The sequence below is a fragment of the Rattus rattus genome, chromosome 6 (assembly GCF_011064425.1).
Source record: "Rattus rattus isolate New Zealand chromosome 6, Rrattus_CSIRO_v1, whole genome shotgun sequence".
NCBI classification, from domain to species: domain Eukaryota; kingdom Metazoa; phylum Chordata; class Mammalia; order Rodentia; family Muridae; genus Rattus; species Rattus rattus.
In genome coordinates this window covers 79,965,835-79,982,614 of record NC_046159.1, presented here as the reverse complement: position 1 = coordinate 79,982,614, position 16,780 = coordinate 79,965,835, and the positions used below count along the sequence as shown (strand labels likewise).

The following is a 16,780-nucleotide window of genomic DNA, read 5'->3' as shown; positions in this document are numbered from 1 at the left end:
GTCTTTCACTCTTATAGACTTTTTAAAGAATGTTGACATTGTTGGATTCTTTTGTTTAGTTAGTTACGTTGGTCCCTCTTACTGATAAGAAAGCATGGTTCATTTCAAGAGAGATGGAGAAAGCTTGTTCTGGAGGCAATTTTAACTATAACCATGGCACTAGGACACTCCAAATTTGATATTTTGACATGGAGATAGTTTTATAGGTGTATTGTAGTGACACATATGTGTGTTTGGTAGCAACACATGAAGATACTTTGCAAGCACATTATTTGGCACACCGGGTGGGTAGTTTATAGCAAGCCTTGCACACAGTTGAATAACATTCTTAGATATGTGATTGATGGAACAATACTATTCTGTAAATGTAATATATTCCAGTAGAATTTTATGTTTGTGGGCCTCTTAGCTTCAACGGAGAACTGGAGCAAAAATGAGTAAATAATCCTCATTGAAGGACAGCATATGAATGAATGTGCATCAAAATTTAGATGCCAGGTGGCCTTTCGTATAGATACCTTCAATCTTAATGTGTCATCTTACATATAGTTCCTTCCTACAAAGACTAGGGATATTAAGGCTATAAAAGGAGAGAGAGTTTTACCAAGAAAAAAAGTTCTTGCAGCAACACCACACCGAACAACGAAGATAATAGCGGTAGAGCAGACCATCCACCAAAATGCCTCCTTGGCAAGATTTTTAACACTTGAAAATCATTCTGTCTCTTTGCTTCTTCAGAGAAACGAAAAATAATTAGGAAAATACTTAGAATAAGTATAATTTTGGTATTCCTTACAAATTTCTATTAAGAAACCAGGTAGATGACAAGATAAAAATGAATTCTTTGTAGGAAATATAATTAGACACAGGAATAATTCTACATAATATGCAATAATCAGAATTAAATATTTAATGATACTCATATCTGTAGGAAAATTTTATTCATGAAAACAATTTTATTCATGAAAGCAATCTTGAACAATAGTTAAAACAACACATTTCCTCCGTCCAATTCCTCTCATACCTCAAGTCTCCTCTAATTTTAAGTTGTTTGTTCTTTTTTCTTTCATCTCTCATTTTTGTTTCTTTCTTGCCACTTAAATTTTTTGTTTTTATTTACATAAATATGAAGGTGGACATGTATGTGTGTGCCTATATGAACTGCATTCATGCAGAACATGCAAATTTCCCTGGAGGCCAGAGAATATCTGATCCTCTGAAACTGCGATGATGTCTATTGTGAGCCACCGAATATGGGTTCTAAGAAGTAAACCAATAAATATACATAGGTATATTTATATGTACATGCATACGTGTTTATGTACATTTAAACATATATACACACATACAAACATGCATATATGTATATATGTATGTTTATATGTATATAGTATGCTATATATTATATACAGCATATTATTTGTATATATATCATATATGTATACATATATATTTCACTGAATCTAATTAGTGTGCCTATATGCACATGGGTGTGAGGTCATCCACTGTAGCATCAATAACATGCCAGCCTCCACACACATACTCTTAATAACTTTTCCTTCTTCAATAGTTATTAATTTCCAATAGTAAGGCAAGTAATGGTCAAGAATTGTACATTTCTCTACCATCCATGCTGTAATGCTGACTAGTTTGAACTGTGATGGACTGCTAGAGGGCTGAAGCAGGAGAGGGTGGGTAGGTAGGGGAGCACACTCATAGAGGCAGGGGGTGGGGGACAGGACAGAGGGTTTGTGTGTGGGGGAACTTGAAAGGGGGTAACATTCGAAATGTAAATAAATAAAACAACCAATAAAAATATGAGAAAAGTATAAGGTGATTTGAGCCATCATTGTAACCTACAGATTGGGCAAAGATCTTTAACAATGCTACATCCAAGAGAGATCTAATATCCAAAATATACAAAGGAGTCAAAAAGTTAGATTCCAAAACTCAAATCACCCTATTAAAAAATTGGGTACAAAGCAAAACGAAGAAATTTCAACTGAGGAATCTGAAATGACCGAGAGGTACTTAAAGAAATTTTCAAACTCATAAGTCATCAGGGAAATGCAAATTAAAATGACCCTAAGACTTCACCTCATATCAATTAGAAAGGCAAGATTAAAAGCTCAAACAACAGCAGATACTGGCAAGGATGTGGTGGGATTGCAAGATGGTAAAAGCCACTTGGGAAAACAATCTGGCAGTTCCTCAGAAAATTGGAAATAGTTCTACCTGAAGATTCACCTATACTGGGCATATACTCAAAAGATGCTCCAACATATACCAAGGATACATACTCCACTATGTTCATAGCAGTCCTATTTATAATAGCCAGAAGCTGGGAACAACACAGGTGTCCCTTAGCAGAAAAATGGATGCAGAAAATGTGGTATTTTTACACAATGGAATGCTACTCATCTATTACAAACCATGGTTTCATGAAAATTGCAGGCAAATCGATGGAACTAGGAAATATCTTCCTGAGTGAGGTAACCCAGACACAAAAGGACACACATGATACGTATTCACTGAGAAGTGGATATTAGCGCCAAAACTCAGAATACCCATAATAGAACTCACAGACCATATGAAGCTTAGCAAGAAGGAAAACAAAGTGTAGATGCTTCAATGATATATAAAGGAGGAACAAAATAATCACTGAAAGTAGAGGGAGGGAGCTGGGAGAAAGATAAAAGCGGGAGGCAAAAAGCAGGCAGGATTAGGTATGGGAAGAGACAGGATTGAAGTCCAGAAGGTCAGGAAAATGATTAGAAATAATGTAGCGGCAGAGGTTGGGAATTGGGATAGCCACTAGAAAGTCACAGATGCTAAGAAAGTGACCTAATGGGGATAACATTATCTGAGATACCCAAACAAAGGGGAGATAGAACCTGTAAAAAATCACCTCCAGTAGATAGTCATGGCCTGCAGTTGAGGGATGGGGCCACTCACCCATCTCAAAATTTTTAATCCAGAATTATTCCTTTTCAAAGGAAATGTAGGCAAAAAAAAAAAAAAAAGAAGAAAGAAACAAAAGGAGCAGAGCCTGAAAGAAAGTCCATCCAGAGACTACCCTACCTAGGGATATATCCCAGCTTCAGACACCACCACCACCACCACACACACACACACACACACACACACACACACACACACACACACACACACACACAGACACGCACTCACTATTACTGATACCAAGAAGTGTTTACTGACAGTAGTCTGGCTTAGTTGTCACCTGGGAAACTCTGCCAGCACCTGACCAATACAGATGCAGATACAGCCAACCATCAGACTGAACCTGGGGACCCAAGTGGAGAGTTAGGGGAAGGACTGAAGGAGCTGAAGGGGATTGCAATCCCATAGTAAGAACAGCAGTATCAACTAACCTGACTCCCCAGATCTCTCAGGGACTGAACTACCAACCAAAGGGTATACTTTGTTGAGTCCATGGCTCCAGCTGCATATGTAACAGAGGATTGCCCTACCTGCCATCAATGGGAGGGGAGGTCCTAGGTTCTGTGGAAGCTTGATGTTCCAGTGTAGGGGGTGCAGGAGAGGTGAGGCAGGAGTGAACAGTTAAGTGGAGGAGTACCTTCCTAGAGACAAAGGAGAGGGGAAATGGGATGTGAGGTTGTGGAGGGGAGACCACCCTGGAAGGAGGATGGAATTTAAAATGTAAATAAAATGACCAATAAAAATTATAAGATGAAAGGTACACTGTCTTTGGAAATGATATTTATCACAGCAAATGAAATCAAATGGGTAGTGTCTGTCTTTTCTGGTTACAGACAGGTCTATTATAGTAATTTTTACATCCAACATGAAGAAAATTAATTTACAGGCCATGTCTAATTCATACCACATGGCCAGCAACTCGTTTGGCTACTTATAAAGATTAAGTTTTAATAAGCAAGAGAAATTGTTTAGTCATTGTTAAGTCTAGCACTGTGGGATGATAACATGTTTAATTTGTTCAGAAAACATATCCTGAGCAAGTTTTAGTATACATAAATATATTTAACCATTTCTAAGAGAAAAGATATTCATTACTTTGTGTAAATTATGCATTTAACTTCTTGATTTCTTTGTATATATTAGATATTGGATATTAGCCCTCTATCAGATGTAAGATTGGTAACAATCTTTTCCCTATCTCTTGGTTGCCATTTTGTCCTAATGACAGTGTCCTTTGCCTTACAGAAGCTTTGCAGTTTTATGAGATCCCATTTGTCAATTCTTGATCTTAGAGCATAAGCCATTGGTGTTTTATTCAGGAAATTTCCCCTAGTGCCCATGTGTTCAAGGCTCTTCTCCACTTTTTCTTCTATTAGTTTGAGTGTATCTAGTTTTATGTGGAGGTCCTTGATCCACTTGGACTTAAGCTTTGTACAGGGTGATAAGCATGGATCGATCTGCATTCTTCTACATGCTGACCTGAAGTTGAACCAGCACTATTGTTGAAAATTCTATCTTTTTTTTCAATCTATGGTTTTATCTCCTTTGTCAAAGATCAAGTGACCATAGGTGTGCGGGTTCATTTTTGACTTCAATTGTATTCCACTGATCTACCTGCCATTCTCTGTACCAATACCATACAGATTTTATGACTATTGTTCTGGAATGCTGCTTGAGGTCAGGGATTGCGATTTCCCCAGAAGTTTGTTGTTGTTGTTGTTGTTGTTGTTGTTGTTGATAGTTTTGCTATCCTAGGTTTTTTGTTATTCCAAATTGCTTTTTCTAACCCTATGAAAAGTTGAGTTGGAATTTTGATAAGGACTGCATTGAATCTGTAGATTGCTTTTGGAAAAATGGCCTTTTTTATTATATTAATCATGCTAATCCATGAGCAGAGGAGATCTTTCCATCTTCTGAGATCTTCTTCAATTTCTTTCTTCAGACACTTGTCATACCGATCTTTCACTTGCTCAGTTAGAGTCACACCAAGGTATATCATACTATTTGTGACTCTTGTGAAGGGTGTCATTTCCCCAATTTCTTTCTCAGCCTGTTTATCCTTTGAGTAGAGGAATGCTATTGATTTCGTTGCATTAATTTTATATCCAGCCACTTTGCTGATGCTGTTTATGAGGTTTAGGACCCTAAGATTCCACCTTACATCAGTCAGAATGGCTATGATAAAAAACTCAGGTGACAACAGATGCTGGTAAGGATTTAGAAAAAGAAGAACACTCATCCATTGTTGGGATTGCAAGCTGGTACAACTACTCTGGAAATGATATATAAAGGAGGAACAAAATAATCACTGAAAGTAGAGGGAGGGAGCTGGGAGAAAGATAAAAGCAGGACCTTCTGGACTTCAATCCTGTCTCTTCCCATACATAATCCTGCCTGCTTTTTGCCTCCCGCTTTTATCTTTCTCCCAGCTCCCTCCCTCTACTTTCAGTGATTATTTTGGCACTATTAGGAGGTGTGATTGTGTTGGCATATGTGTGGCTTGTTTAATGAAATGTGTCACTGTGGGGCTAGACTTTGAGATCCTTCTCCTAGCCTCCTTTGTATGAAGATATAGAAGTCACATCTTTTGAAGCTCCATTCCTACCTGGACATTCCCTTGATTCCTGCCATAATGATGATTATAGATTGAACTTCATAGCCTGTAAGCCAGCCCCGCTTAAATATTGTCCTTTCTGAGAGTTATCTTGGTCATGTTGTCTTTTTGCAGCAGTAAAACCCTAACTAACACGTAAATTGGTACCATGGACTGGGGTATTTCTGTGAAAGGACTGACCATAATTTTGATTGCAAAATTGTGGATTTGGGGACTTTAGAATTCAGTAGAATGCTTTAAGAGGGGATTAATGAATCATCCTAGTAGGAATATCGAAGACATTGGTGCCGAGGGTGATTTTGAACTGTGGACACTTGACACAAGAAGTTTCACTGGAGAAGAATTTTAATATGTGGTCTAGAGGCTGTTTTTGTAATATTTCGATGAAGAATGTGACAACCCCCATAGAAACACACTTCTTCTAACATAACCACACCTACTTTAACAAGGCCATACCTCCTAGTAGTGCCACTCCCTAATAGTGCCACACACATTCAAAACACCACATTGATTCAAGAAATAAAGGGATCCTAGGAAGTGAAATGGAGCTGAATGCTGTGTTCAAGTAAATAAAATTATTAAGGGAGTGGTGACATTGGGGAACTATCCCAGGGAAGCTAATTGTTTATATATTTGCCACTGAAATAGGAATAGTTATATTATATTAGGCATTATAATTACTTGGTTATTATTCTCACTTGAACTTTTAATCTGGAATGAACTATAATCCAGAAATGGAAGACACAGGCTTTTGATCTGGATTTTGACATGGGATGACACATGATTTGGTCTGGACCTTGAGGCATAGCGACCGTGAAAAACTTAGACCCAGGCATGGTGGTACATGACTTTAATCCCAGCATTCAGAAGACAGAGCCATGAAGATCTCTGGGTTTAAATCAGTCTACAGAGCAAGATACATGACAGCCAAGCTAAAGCAATGAAAGACTTAGGAAACAGAAACCTGATGATGATGTAATAGAACAAAGGGGCATGGTCCAACCCCCAGAAAGTAACAGAACTTGGCAGCTTCAACCACATGGCTCTGGCTTTACATTCAAGAATAGAGGAGGCTACTTGGACAAGCTGGAGGAGCTGAGATCTACATCTTAAACCAAAGGGAGCCAAGAGCAGAGTGTCTTTCATGAGACTATGAGGAAGGTCTCAAAGCTTAACTCTATAGTGATACAGTTCAGTATGGCCACATTTACTCTAAAACTGGCCACACATCATAATAGTGCCACTCCATGTGCCAAGCACACTCAAACCACGACATTCTACTCCATGACCCCATAGTCTGTCATATTCTCAACAATGTTAAATATTCAACTTTCAAAGTCCATACAGTCTTTTAATTATAATTCCCTATAAAATCAAAATCAAATCAAAAACCAGATCACATACCTTCAATATCACAAGATATACATTAAAATTCTAAAATGCCATAGTGAGGAACTACTGGACTAAAGCAAGACCAAAAACCGGCTGGGCAATCTATAAACTTAGCATCACCATGTCTGGTGTCAAAGCTGTCTTCAGATCTCTAAGTCCCTTTATCTTTGATGGCTGTAACACAATCCTTTTTCTTAGCTGATTCCATTGCAGCTTTCCTCTACAGATCTCACAGCTCTGGCATTTCTAATATCTTGGGGTATCCAAAGCTACTTCAACTTCATAGCTTCTTTCTTCAAGGTCAAGAGTCCACACATAATATCCTGGACTCTTCCAAAGAACTCAGGTCACGGCACTAGCTCTTCCCTCTGCCCAGGACCACACCCACCTTGCAGGGGTATGTGAGAGAACAGGTGTTTGAGAGTGAAACAAATGATTTGAAGTCAAATAGAGGGTCTCAGCTGAAGGCCTATGTTCTGCTCAAGATAGGTCCATTGACAGTACTCTGGAGATAGTTCTTGGCTCTGTACTCTGTGTAAGACTGCTTTCTGCTTGAAACAGCTCTCTTGTAAGACAGCTCTATCTGCTTGAGACAGATATCTCTTGCTAAAAACATTTCTAAATGCTCTCTGGAAAGCTTAAAGGTTTTCTAACCAAAGTCAGAAAAGCTGCTTTAAAAAAATTCTTCCTGGTAGAAAAATTCTAAAAGTAATACTTGGGTTTTCTGGTCAAAATCAGCAAGCCAGAAAACATTGTAAAAGAGCTGTGTTCACTCTTCAGGCAGTCAGCTCTGGATAGCTGCTTGAAAACATTCTAAAAGAGCTATCTTAGCTCTCTAAGTAATTCTTGGGATTTCTGACCAAGGCCAGAGATCCTGTTAGAAAAAATTTCTAAAAGAGATATAAAAAATTCTAAAAGAACTGTGTTCACTCTTCATGGATTTTCTGACCAAACTAGAAAGCCTGTTAGGAAAAAATCTTGAAGAACTGTGTTCACTCTCCAGAGATCTCTAGATATCTGAGGAATTGTCTGAAAATTTCTGAAAAATAGCTGCTTTTGCACTCTGCTAGCTCATCTCATATATACCAAAAGTCCAGTCTTTTATTTACATTTGAATTCTTTCAGGCCTGCTCCTTTTAATTGTAGATATTTTGTATTCAGTCTCCAATTTGTCCATAAGGTGAAATTTAGTTCAGGTTTTCAGACTCTACTTCCCATAAGTAATTATTCCTAGCTAACAATGAAGAATACTACTAATAGGCCAAAAAGTTACAGATGAATTATTTATATTCTGTTATATCAATGCTCTGAAATTACCCTGTTTACCACTGGCCCACTACCCCTCTTATCTCACTCAGGGCCAATTAGCTTAAAGGTTAGCTGATAATAATTTTTATAGTTACCCAAATTGTTGTATCCCTTCATTGCTTGCTTTTAAACTTTTGAACCTGGTTCTCCTATAAAAAGCCTACCATGACAGCAGACTAGTACCACAGTTAGGCTGCCAAGTTCTTTTAAAGGTCCTAAACGTTGTATATCAGAAGGTGCATTAAATAAAATATTATTGCTGAGATTGCTGTTTGTATGTTTAGTGTGATGATTCTTGAACCCCAACAAATTCAATCATTTATTCTAGTTTCCCTCTTGACCATACAATGAATCAGAATTCCATGGCCTTAGCCCCTTGTCTCTGAGGAAAAAGACAGTAAGTACATTTATTTTTTTAACACTGCAAAAGGATTCAAAGATCTGCTTGGCTTTGTCACCCTAGATGATTGGAAACTTGTCCTTCATTCACCATTCCCTATATCTCTTTATCTCATTTCTTAATATCTTTCTGACAAGATGGGTCATAATGCAGTTGTCTCTGTTCTTTCCAGGTCCAAGTTGCCACTCATATAATTTATATTCCATCTTTATATTTTGTATAGCTGAGAAATTATATACTTTCGAACTTAAATTTTCAGAGTTCCGACATGCAGCCTTAAGTGCTGTCCTGAAGGTCACAGCATTCTACCATTTTGCTGAGATGTTAGACTTACCCTGACCTCCTCAGCTCATGCTCTCTTTGATTATCAGGGAGTCATTAACCTTGGCAGAGAGCATATTCCTTGAAGGAGGAACATGAAAATATGTACATTATTTTACAAACATGCCTTCCACCAACAGTAACCAACAACATTCCTGGAGTCCCATGTCTTCCTTGCTCTGTTCCGGGGGTGGGAACCATGTCATTCTGTCCAAGCTGGACTTGGAATCCCTCATGACACTCTAGACTCTGGTTGACTCCTCTCCAATGGTGTTACCACTCTTGGTGATCATTCCCTACTACTGGCATGTTCAACTCATTGGAGTCTTCTACCTCAACTAGGCTTCACCTTCAGACTCTGTTTAAGGTGCCAAGTCTTGCTTCCTTGCATGATTCCTTCAGTCCTAGGCTGTCAACTCCAACTGAGTCAGCACCTTCACCAATAGCCTTCCCTGGCCTTTCACAGTATCAATCCTCAGCTGAAATCCACGCCTCCTTCATACTTTCAAATCCAGAACCACTTGGTAATTCTTACACATTACCAAGTCCAGCCATAGCATGAGTTAAAACCTGGGCAATTTCTAGAACACAGCTTCTTTGTGCTCTCAGAAAACATTTCTCAGAAGATTTCACCTCATTGATGGTGGTCTCTTCTTAACCACAGCTAATATTTTAGTTCCAGCTAACCAGCATCAATTGTTCCATTAGTCACTTCTATTCTTCATTCTAAAAGCAGAGTCACATGGTCAAAGCTGCTGAGTTTTACTGCTTGCAGGACCTGGAACAAGACCCCCTTGTTCTATTACATTATCACAGGCTTTCTGTTTTCCAACTCCTTCACTGTCTAAGCTTAGCTGGCTGCCAAGGACCAGCCGTGACTTGGTTAGGGGGTACTGAGAAAGGGGTGTTTCATGTGGCAAAAGAATGATTTAAAGTTAATTACGGGATATAAGGCAATAACCTTATAGTCTACCTAAGATGGCTTTCTAGACAGTTTGCTGTAGATAGCTCTTGGCTCTGTAGTCTGCTTGAGACAACTCACTGTTCAAGACAGCTATCTGCTTGGGATAGCTCTGTCATACTAGAAGAAATTTAAAAAGCTCTTTGGATAGCTCATGGGTTTTCTTACCAAAGTCAGAAAAGCTACTAGAAAAAAATTCTAAAAGAGCTGTGTTTCCTCTCTAATCAGTTCTCCCTGCCAAGCTTTCTCTTAAAGACCAAAGATTGTTTTTAATTTACATATCAATTCACTCCAGGCTATCTTTTGATTATCACACAAATCAGCATTTTATGACCTTAACTGCTTGATTTTTAGAAGAATATATATATATATATATATATATATATATATATATATATATATATATATATATATATTTCAGCGTTCTGCTTGGCTTTGAAACCACAAAATAAATAAATAAATAAATAAATAAATAAATAAATAAATAAATAAATAAACTAGCTAGGTGAGATTTCATTTTCAGATTGCTATGCCCACCATGCCTGTACCTAAATTTGCTCTGTTCCAGACTGAATTTGAACTCAGGATTCTGCTTGCCTTTGTAAACTAAAACAATATATTTAGCTGGAAGGATATTGCCCTACAATCACCATTAACCTTAACCATTAATCTTTTTAACTCTTTCTTTAATATCTTTCTGTTAAGCTGGCTTGAAGGGCCCAACTAAACATTACAAAATCCATTTTGCTCTCAGACTACATTTTATGATTAACTTGCCTTGTAAATGAACTTAGTTACTATACAAACCTAAACTTGTTCCAGAAGCCGTGCCACCCTGGTAACAATCAAAATTCCCCTAGGCAAATAGCCACTCGACTCCTATCCACAACAAATCAGTTCATAAAAGGAAAGTACATAAAGTCTAAAGTAGATTGATTAAGCCAACAACCATCTTTCATACTAAGCTGATATTATTAGTAGCCAATAGAAGTATGTCAAGCAAATGTCAACCAATCGTGTAACTGCGAAGATGGAAAGTCCCTCATCCTGCTACTATTAGAGTTTGTACCTCCTCGTCACATTCCACACCTACCACTGTGCTGGAGACGTTAGAGGATCTGAACTCAAACTTGAATAAATACACTTTGCTTTTGTACACTAGTTGGGCTTCTAGTCATCACTGGAGGGACTTTACAATCTATGCATAAAATGGCTCATTATGCAGCTGCCTCTTTCCTTTTAGGCCTGTGAAGCCCCTTATATAATTTACATTGCATCTTTACACTTTGCATAGTTGAGAAAAATATATGTGTGTGTGTGTGTGTGTGTATATATATATATATATATATATATATATATATATATGTATGTATGTGTGTGTGTGTGTGTGTGTGTGTGTGTGTGTGTGTGTGTGTGTGTTCTTTCCCAAAGCTGTAAGTGGTAAGTGTTCTTCTGAAGTACTCAGAATTTATCATTTTGCTAAGGACATCAGACACACCCCTGCCTCCCATACTCCTGCTGTCTCTGATTATCATGGAGTCCTTGTACTTGGTAGAGAGAACATTTCCCTGAAGAAGTAACATAAAGTAAAATATACAAACAAGCCTTATGCCTAGCGACTGTCAACACTTTTGGAGGCCCACTCCCTGCTAACTCTGCTCCAAGGACGGAAACCATGACATGCCATCCCTTGCACTGCATTGGTGGGCTCAGGAACTGTCCTGGAACTTGCTTTGTAGATTAATCTTGAACTCAGAAATCTTCCAGGTTCTTTCTCCTGAATACCAGGATTAATAGTGAGTACCACTCTGCCTATACTTGAGCTTATTTTACGTGGAACTTACTCTGTACCAGGCTTGCCTTGAACTTAAGAGATAAGTTTTCCTCTGTCCCCTAGAATTTAAGGCAAGTGCCATGACACCTGGACCTAAGGTTTTCACTATAGATCTCAATCAAGGTGAAAACAGAGAATAGCCATTACATTTCCCTCTATCCCTTGCCAATTTGACACATATTCATATCTTCTAATGTCTAAATGAAAACAATAACTAGGTCATAATAAGGCCTAACATGATGTAACCCACTGTTGTACAACTGCAAATGAATAAGTTTAGCTAAATGAAATCTTGCTCTGAGGCCACTCCCTTAACTCTATTTAATATTCACAAACACATAATTTAGTTTCTTTTAACTTCCTGCTGCCCCTTTACTTTTTGAACCATACATTTTGTATTTTTCCTTTCTTCAATTTCTATGTTTAGTCAAAATGTTCTTCATGAGAGTAAACCAGAGGCCAAAGTCTATGCTGGGCTTTTCTGAATCTTCCTTTGCCAATGCAATGAATATAAAACTCTTTACCTTAGCCTCAGGAAAGTTCTTTGGACAAGGGCAAAAGGAGGCAATATTCTTTACCAAAACATAAGAACAAGAGTTCCAATCAATCTCAGCAAAAATAGCTTGCACATTCCTACTTTGGTGGCTTATAATATTCCACTTAAAGCATTCTATTTTCAAATCCAAATCCCAAAATCTACATTATTCCAAACAAAAGCAGGGTCAGGCCTATCATAACAACTTCCCAACCCCTGGTACCAACTTCTGTTAGCTAGAGTTTCTTCTGCTGTGAAGAGACACCTGAATAAGTCAACTCTTAGAAAGGGCCACATTTAATTGGGGCAGCCTACAGGCCCCAAGGTCCTGTCCACTATCATCAAGATGGAAAACATGGCAGTCGAGACAGACATGTGGTTGGAGAAGGAGTTGATAGTTCTACATCTCAGTCCAAAGGTAGCCAGGTGAAGGCTGACTTTTCCTCTCTGGGAAGACCTTGCGTTCTCAGAACCTTCAAAGCCCACCTACACAGTCACACTTCCTCCAAAAAAGCCTCAATTCCTAATAGTAGCATTTCCATGGGCCAAGCATATTCAAACCACCACACGCAGTATATCTCTCTGTCCACACATCTTCGCTTGACAAGTGTTCATTCCAATGAGACATTGTTCTGGTTTGAGATCTCTGGCTTCTGTAAAACCATCAATATTGTATCCTCACTGTGATTCCTCCCTTTTATTCTATTATTGCTTTGTGTTATGGAGATCCTGAAACTTTAGAACAAAAGTCCTATCTGCTTTCCTGCTCTCAGAGCAGCCTCATCCACACCATTGCCTCCAAAGCCAGCTCCATGGTGTCACCCAATCAAGGAGAAAGCCCACCCTTCCATATACTGCAGCTCAAGAGAGACTGAGCCAGCTACGCTATTCTCATTACCACAGGGCTAGCTCACTTATGCCTTTACCGTCAAGGCCAACTTCACTGTGTTGCTCAGGTGAAGAATAGGGCCCATTCCTCTGCTGGGGTGATACTTTGAAGTGGTTTAAAATTATGGAGAAGTTTCATTCTTCTGTTAGAAAATATTCATTTTTTCAGTGGTATTTATTAAAGAAATTGCTCATCATTGGTCTTGAATGCTTTATGAATTGGCTGCCCAGGAGTAAGTTATATTAATGTTTTAGTTCTTTGTTTTGGTGCCTCCTTCTTGATTTCAGTACTACCCTTATTTGGTTACTGTGGATTTGTATTTAAGTGTTGAGGTCAGGTAGCATGATGTCTTCCATTTTGCATTTTTAAAGCAATTACATAAGTCAAACCTTGTTACACACCTTGTTATATTGCCAATAGAAAGCTTAAGTACAAAATGACAAATTCAAGAACATACAGTGTGAGTTTGGGGTCAGTCTGGGAAACTAACTGATAACCTGCTTCAAAGTACAATATAAAGAATAGCAGAAGATATGATACAGATAAGTGGTAGAGTGTTTGCCTTACATTCACAAGTTTCAACCATAGATTTGAAATTAGAAGTTACTTCCTATAGATTTAAATGTTTTCTTACCACCAGGAGAATATTTTAGGTTTCTACAGGCCTTGCATCAAATGAGTATAGTGCTTTAAGCTATGTTTAGTATAATGATACGGATTTCCCAAAACTTCATCAGCATGCAATTTCTTTCATATTTTTTTCCTTTTCAAAATTTTCACCATACTTTAGTATTCAGTGTAAAGCCACTAAATTGATTAATATTATTTCTAAGTATTTTAGTACTTAATAACTATTGTTGATATGTTGATTTCTATTACATTCGGTAACTTTAAGTGAACACACAGCTACTTGAAACTTCCTAAGCATTTCCAAGTAATGTTTGTGTTAAGTAGTCCCAAGAAGCAATTGCTGTTCCTATTGCTAAAATTACCATGGAAACATGGGAAATTTTGTGTCTATAATGTACACAGCTTTGGGATTTTTTTTTTGTTACTGATGGAGATTAAATTTTCTACCAGAGGGCATAACTGTTTTAATAAAACTAAATCTGTGACTCATGCCAAGTCAGTTTTAGCTCTTCACAATAGTAGGTTAACAGATAAAGAATTCTGCAGACTAGAAGACCCTAAACATCATGAAGAAATAGGATAATTTCTTCAAACAGAAGAATGGAAGAATCTGATGCATACTCAGAGAGGTCACTGGGGTCTCTGTATTCATCCACAATTAAGATCTCATGCTTGAAGCATTATAATAGTCATAACCTGAAGGGCAAGAGTAAGAAGGAGGGTGGAATATCTGAGAATAGTATGAGCCTCAAATACCACAATGCAGAGCAAATAATAGTGGAATCCAGAATAGATTGTTAGAAGACAAAGGAAAGCTACTAGTTGCAGCCTCGTTTTAACAAATGCAAATATCATATGTAGTTGTCCAATTAACAAAGTTTCATTGAATATCTTTATTTAGAAATCTTGAATAAACATCATTTTGAAGAAAGATTTTTGGTTGAGAGTTTAGTGGTTGTGTTGGTGTCTATCCCTCCCAAAACTTCATCAGCATGCAATTTCTTTCATAAAGAAAGAAATTGGTTTCTATCTGGCTACAGAAGATGACCTTTTTAGGTTCCAGATCCTCAATGTAGTAAGTCAGATCTAAGATCAGCCCCATTGATTCCTGGGTGCCTTGCTTGTTCCAGGTCATGTCTTGGCCTAGAGATGTTCCCTACCTTCTCACCCCTCTCCGGTGCAGAATTATATTCATATTCATGGCCCTCTAGCTATCTCTTCTGTCCTTTCCCACACTTGATGCTGTATTACCCCTTCCCCTCCCCATGCCCTGTCTCTCCCAGTTCCCTGCCTGGATCTGCCTCTTATGACTATTTTATTCCCAATTCCAAGTAAAAATCAATGTTCCTCTCTTTGGTCTCTTCTTTGTTTAGCTTCTATGGGTCTGTGGAGTGAAACAAGGCAGCTGCATTTTAAGGTTCATATCCACGTATGAATGAGTATGTACAATGCATGTCCCTTTGGGACTGAGATCCTTCACTCAGGATTATATTCTCAAGTTTCATCCATTTGTCTTCAAAATTCATAATTTTGGTGTTTAATAGCTGCATAGTATCCCATTGTGTAGATGGACCACATTTTGTTTTTATCCATTCTTCAGGTAAGGGCATCCAAGTAGTTTCCAGGTTCTGGTTATTACAAATGAAGCAGTTATGCACAGAGCTGAGCAACTGTCTTTGTGAAATGTTGGAGCATATTTTGGGTATATGCCCAGGAGTGGTATAGCTGGGTCTGGAGGTAGAACTATTCCAAGTTTTCTGAGAAAACACCAAATTGTTTTCCAAAGTGATTTTACAAGTTTGCACTTCCACCAGCAACAGAAGAGTGTTCTCCTTGCTCCACATCCTTACCAGCATGCACTATCTCCCGAGTTTCAAATCTTAGACATTCTGATGGGTATAAGATGGAAACTCAGAGTTGCTTTGATTTGAAATTCATTCTCCCTATAACTAATTTAGGCATGGGTGAGGGAGGAAAGACTGAGGGAATTTCTCACCAATAGCTAGCCCAACATGAGACCTGTCCAATGGGAAAGCACAAATTCCTAACACTATTTATGATACTTTGTTATGCTTGTAGGATCATATTACCCTCTGAGAGGCTCTACCCAGCAGCTGACTCATACAGACACAGACACCCACAGTCAAGCAATGAATAGAACGTTGAGATTTTAATGGAAGAACTGGAAGGATTGTGGATGCCATCTGACTGAGACAGATGCAGATAATTACAATCAACTATTGGAATGAGGTTACGGATACCTACGGAACAGTAAGGTGATGGACTGAAGGAAGACCAGGTCTCTAAACTAACTTGGTCCTCTGGAAGCTCCCAGGCTAAACCACCGACCAAAGAGCACACATGGGCTGATCTGTGGCCCCCCAGTACATATGTAGTAAGGAATGTCTTCTCTGGCCTCAGTTGGAGAGGATGTGCCTATTCTATAGAGACTTGGTGCCCCAGGGAAGGAGGATGCTGAATGTCGTGGTGTGTGAGATAGAGGTGGGTGGGTTATGGGGGTTTGTAGGGGAGTATCCTCTCAGAAGCAAAGAGGATAAGGGATGGAGTGAAAAATTCTTCAAGGAGTACCTGGGAGAAGAGCAACAATTGGAATATAAATAGTAAAACATTTTTTAAAAAAGAATTGAAAAATGGTATTGTGAATGGGAAGGTGGGTAGGGGAGCACCCTCGTAGAAGCAAGGGGAGGGGGAAGAGATAGGGGGTTTGTGGAGGGGAAACAAGGAAAGGGGACAACATTTGAAATGTAAATAAATAAAATAATCAATAAAAATGAATGTTTGTGTTTAAAGTATTGTGTAATGAATGCTTTTTAATACTACAGGATCCAAACAAATTAATACTAAGCAGGTAATTAAAAAATAAAATGATTGAAGAAAACATAAAGTTGAAAATAATTTTCATAGATTTCACTTG

General features: G+C 38.3%; 2 non-coding genes across 2 annotated transcripts; both read right to left on the bottom strand.

Moving 5' to 3' along the window:
* Positions 1–7,813: 7,813 nt before the first annotated feature.
* On the bottom strand, positions 7,814–7,878 carry LOC116904665. Its single transcript, XR_004388365.1, has one exon. It is a non-coding gene; the product is annotated as a U7 small nuclear RNA (small nuclear RNA).
* A 2,233-nt stretch (positions 7,879–10,111) lies between these two features.
* Positions 10,112–10,175, bottom strand: LOC116904664. The gene has a single exon (XR_004388364.1). It is a non-coding gene; the product is annotated as a U7 small nuclear RNA (small nuclear RNA).
* Between the last annotated feature and the right edge of the window lie 6,605 nt (positions 10,176–16,780).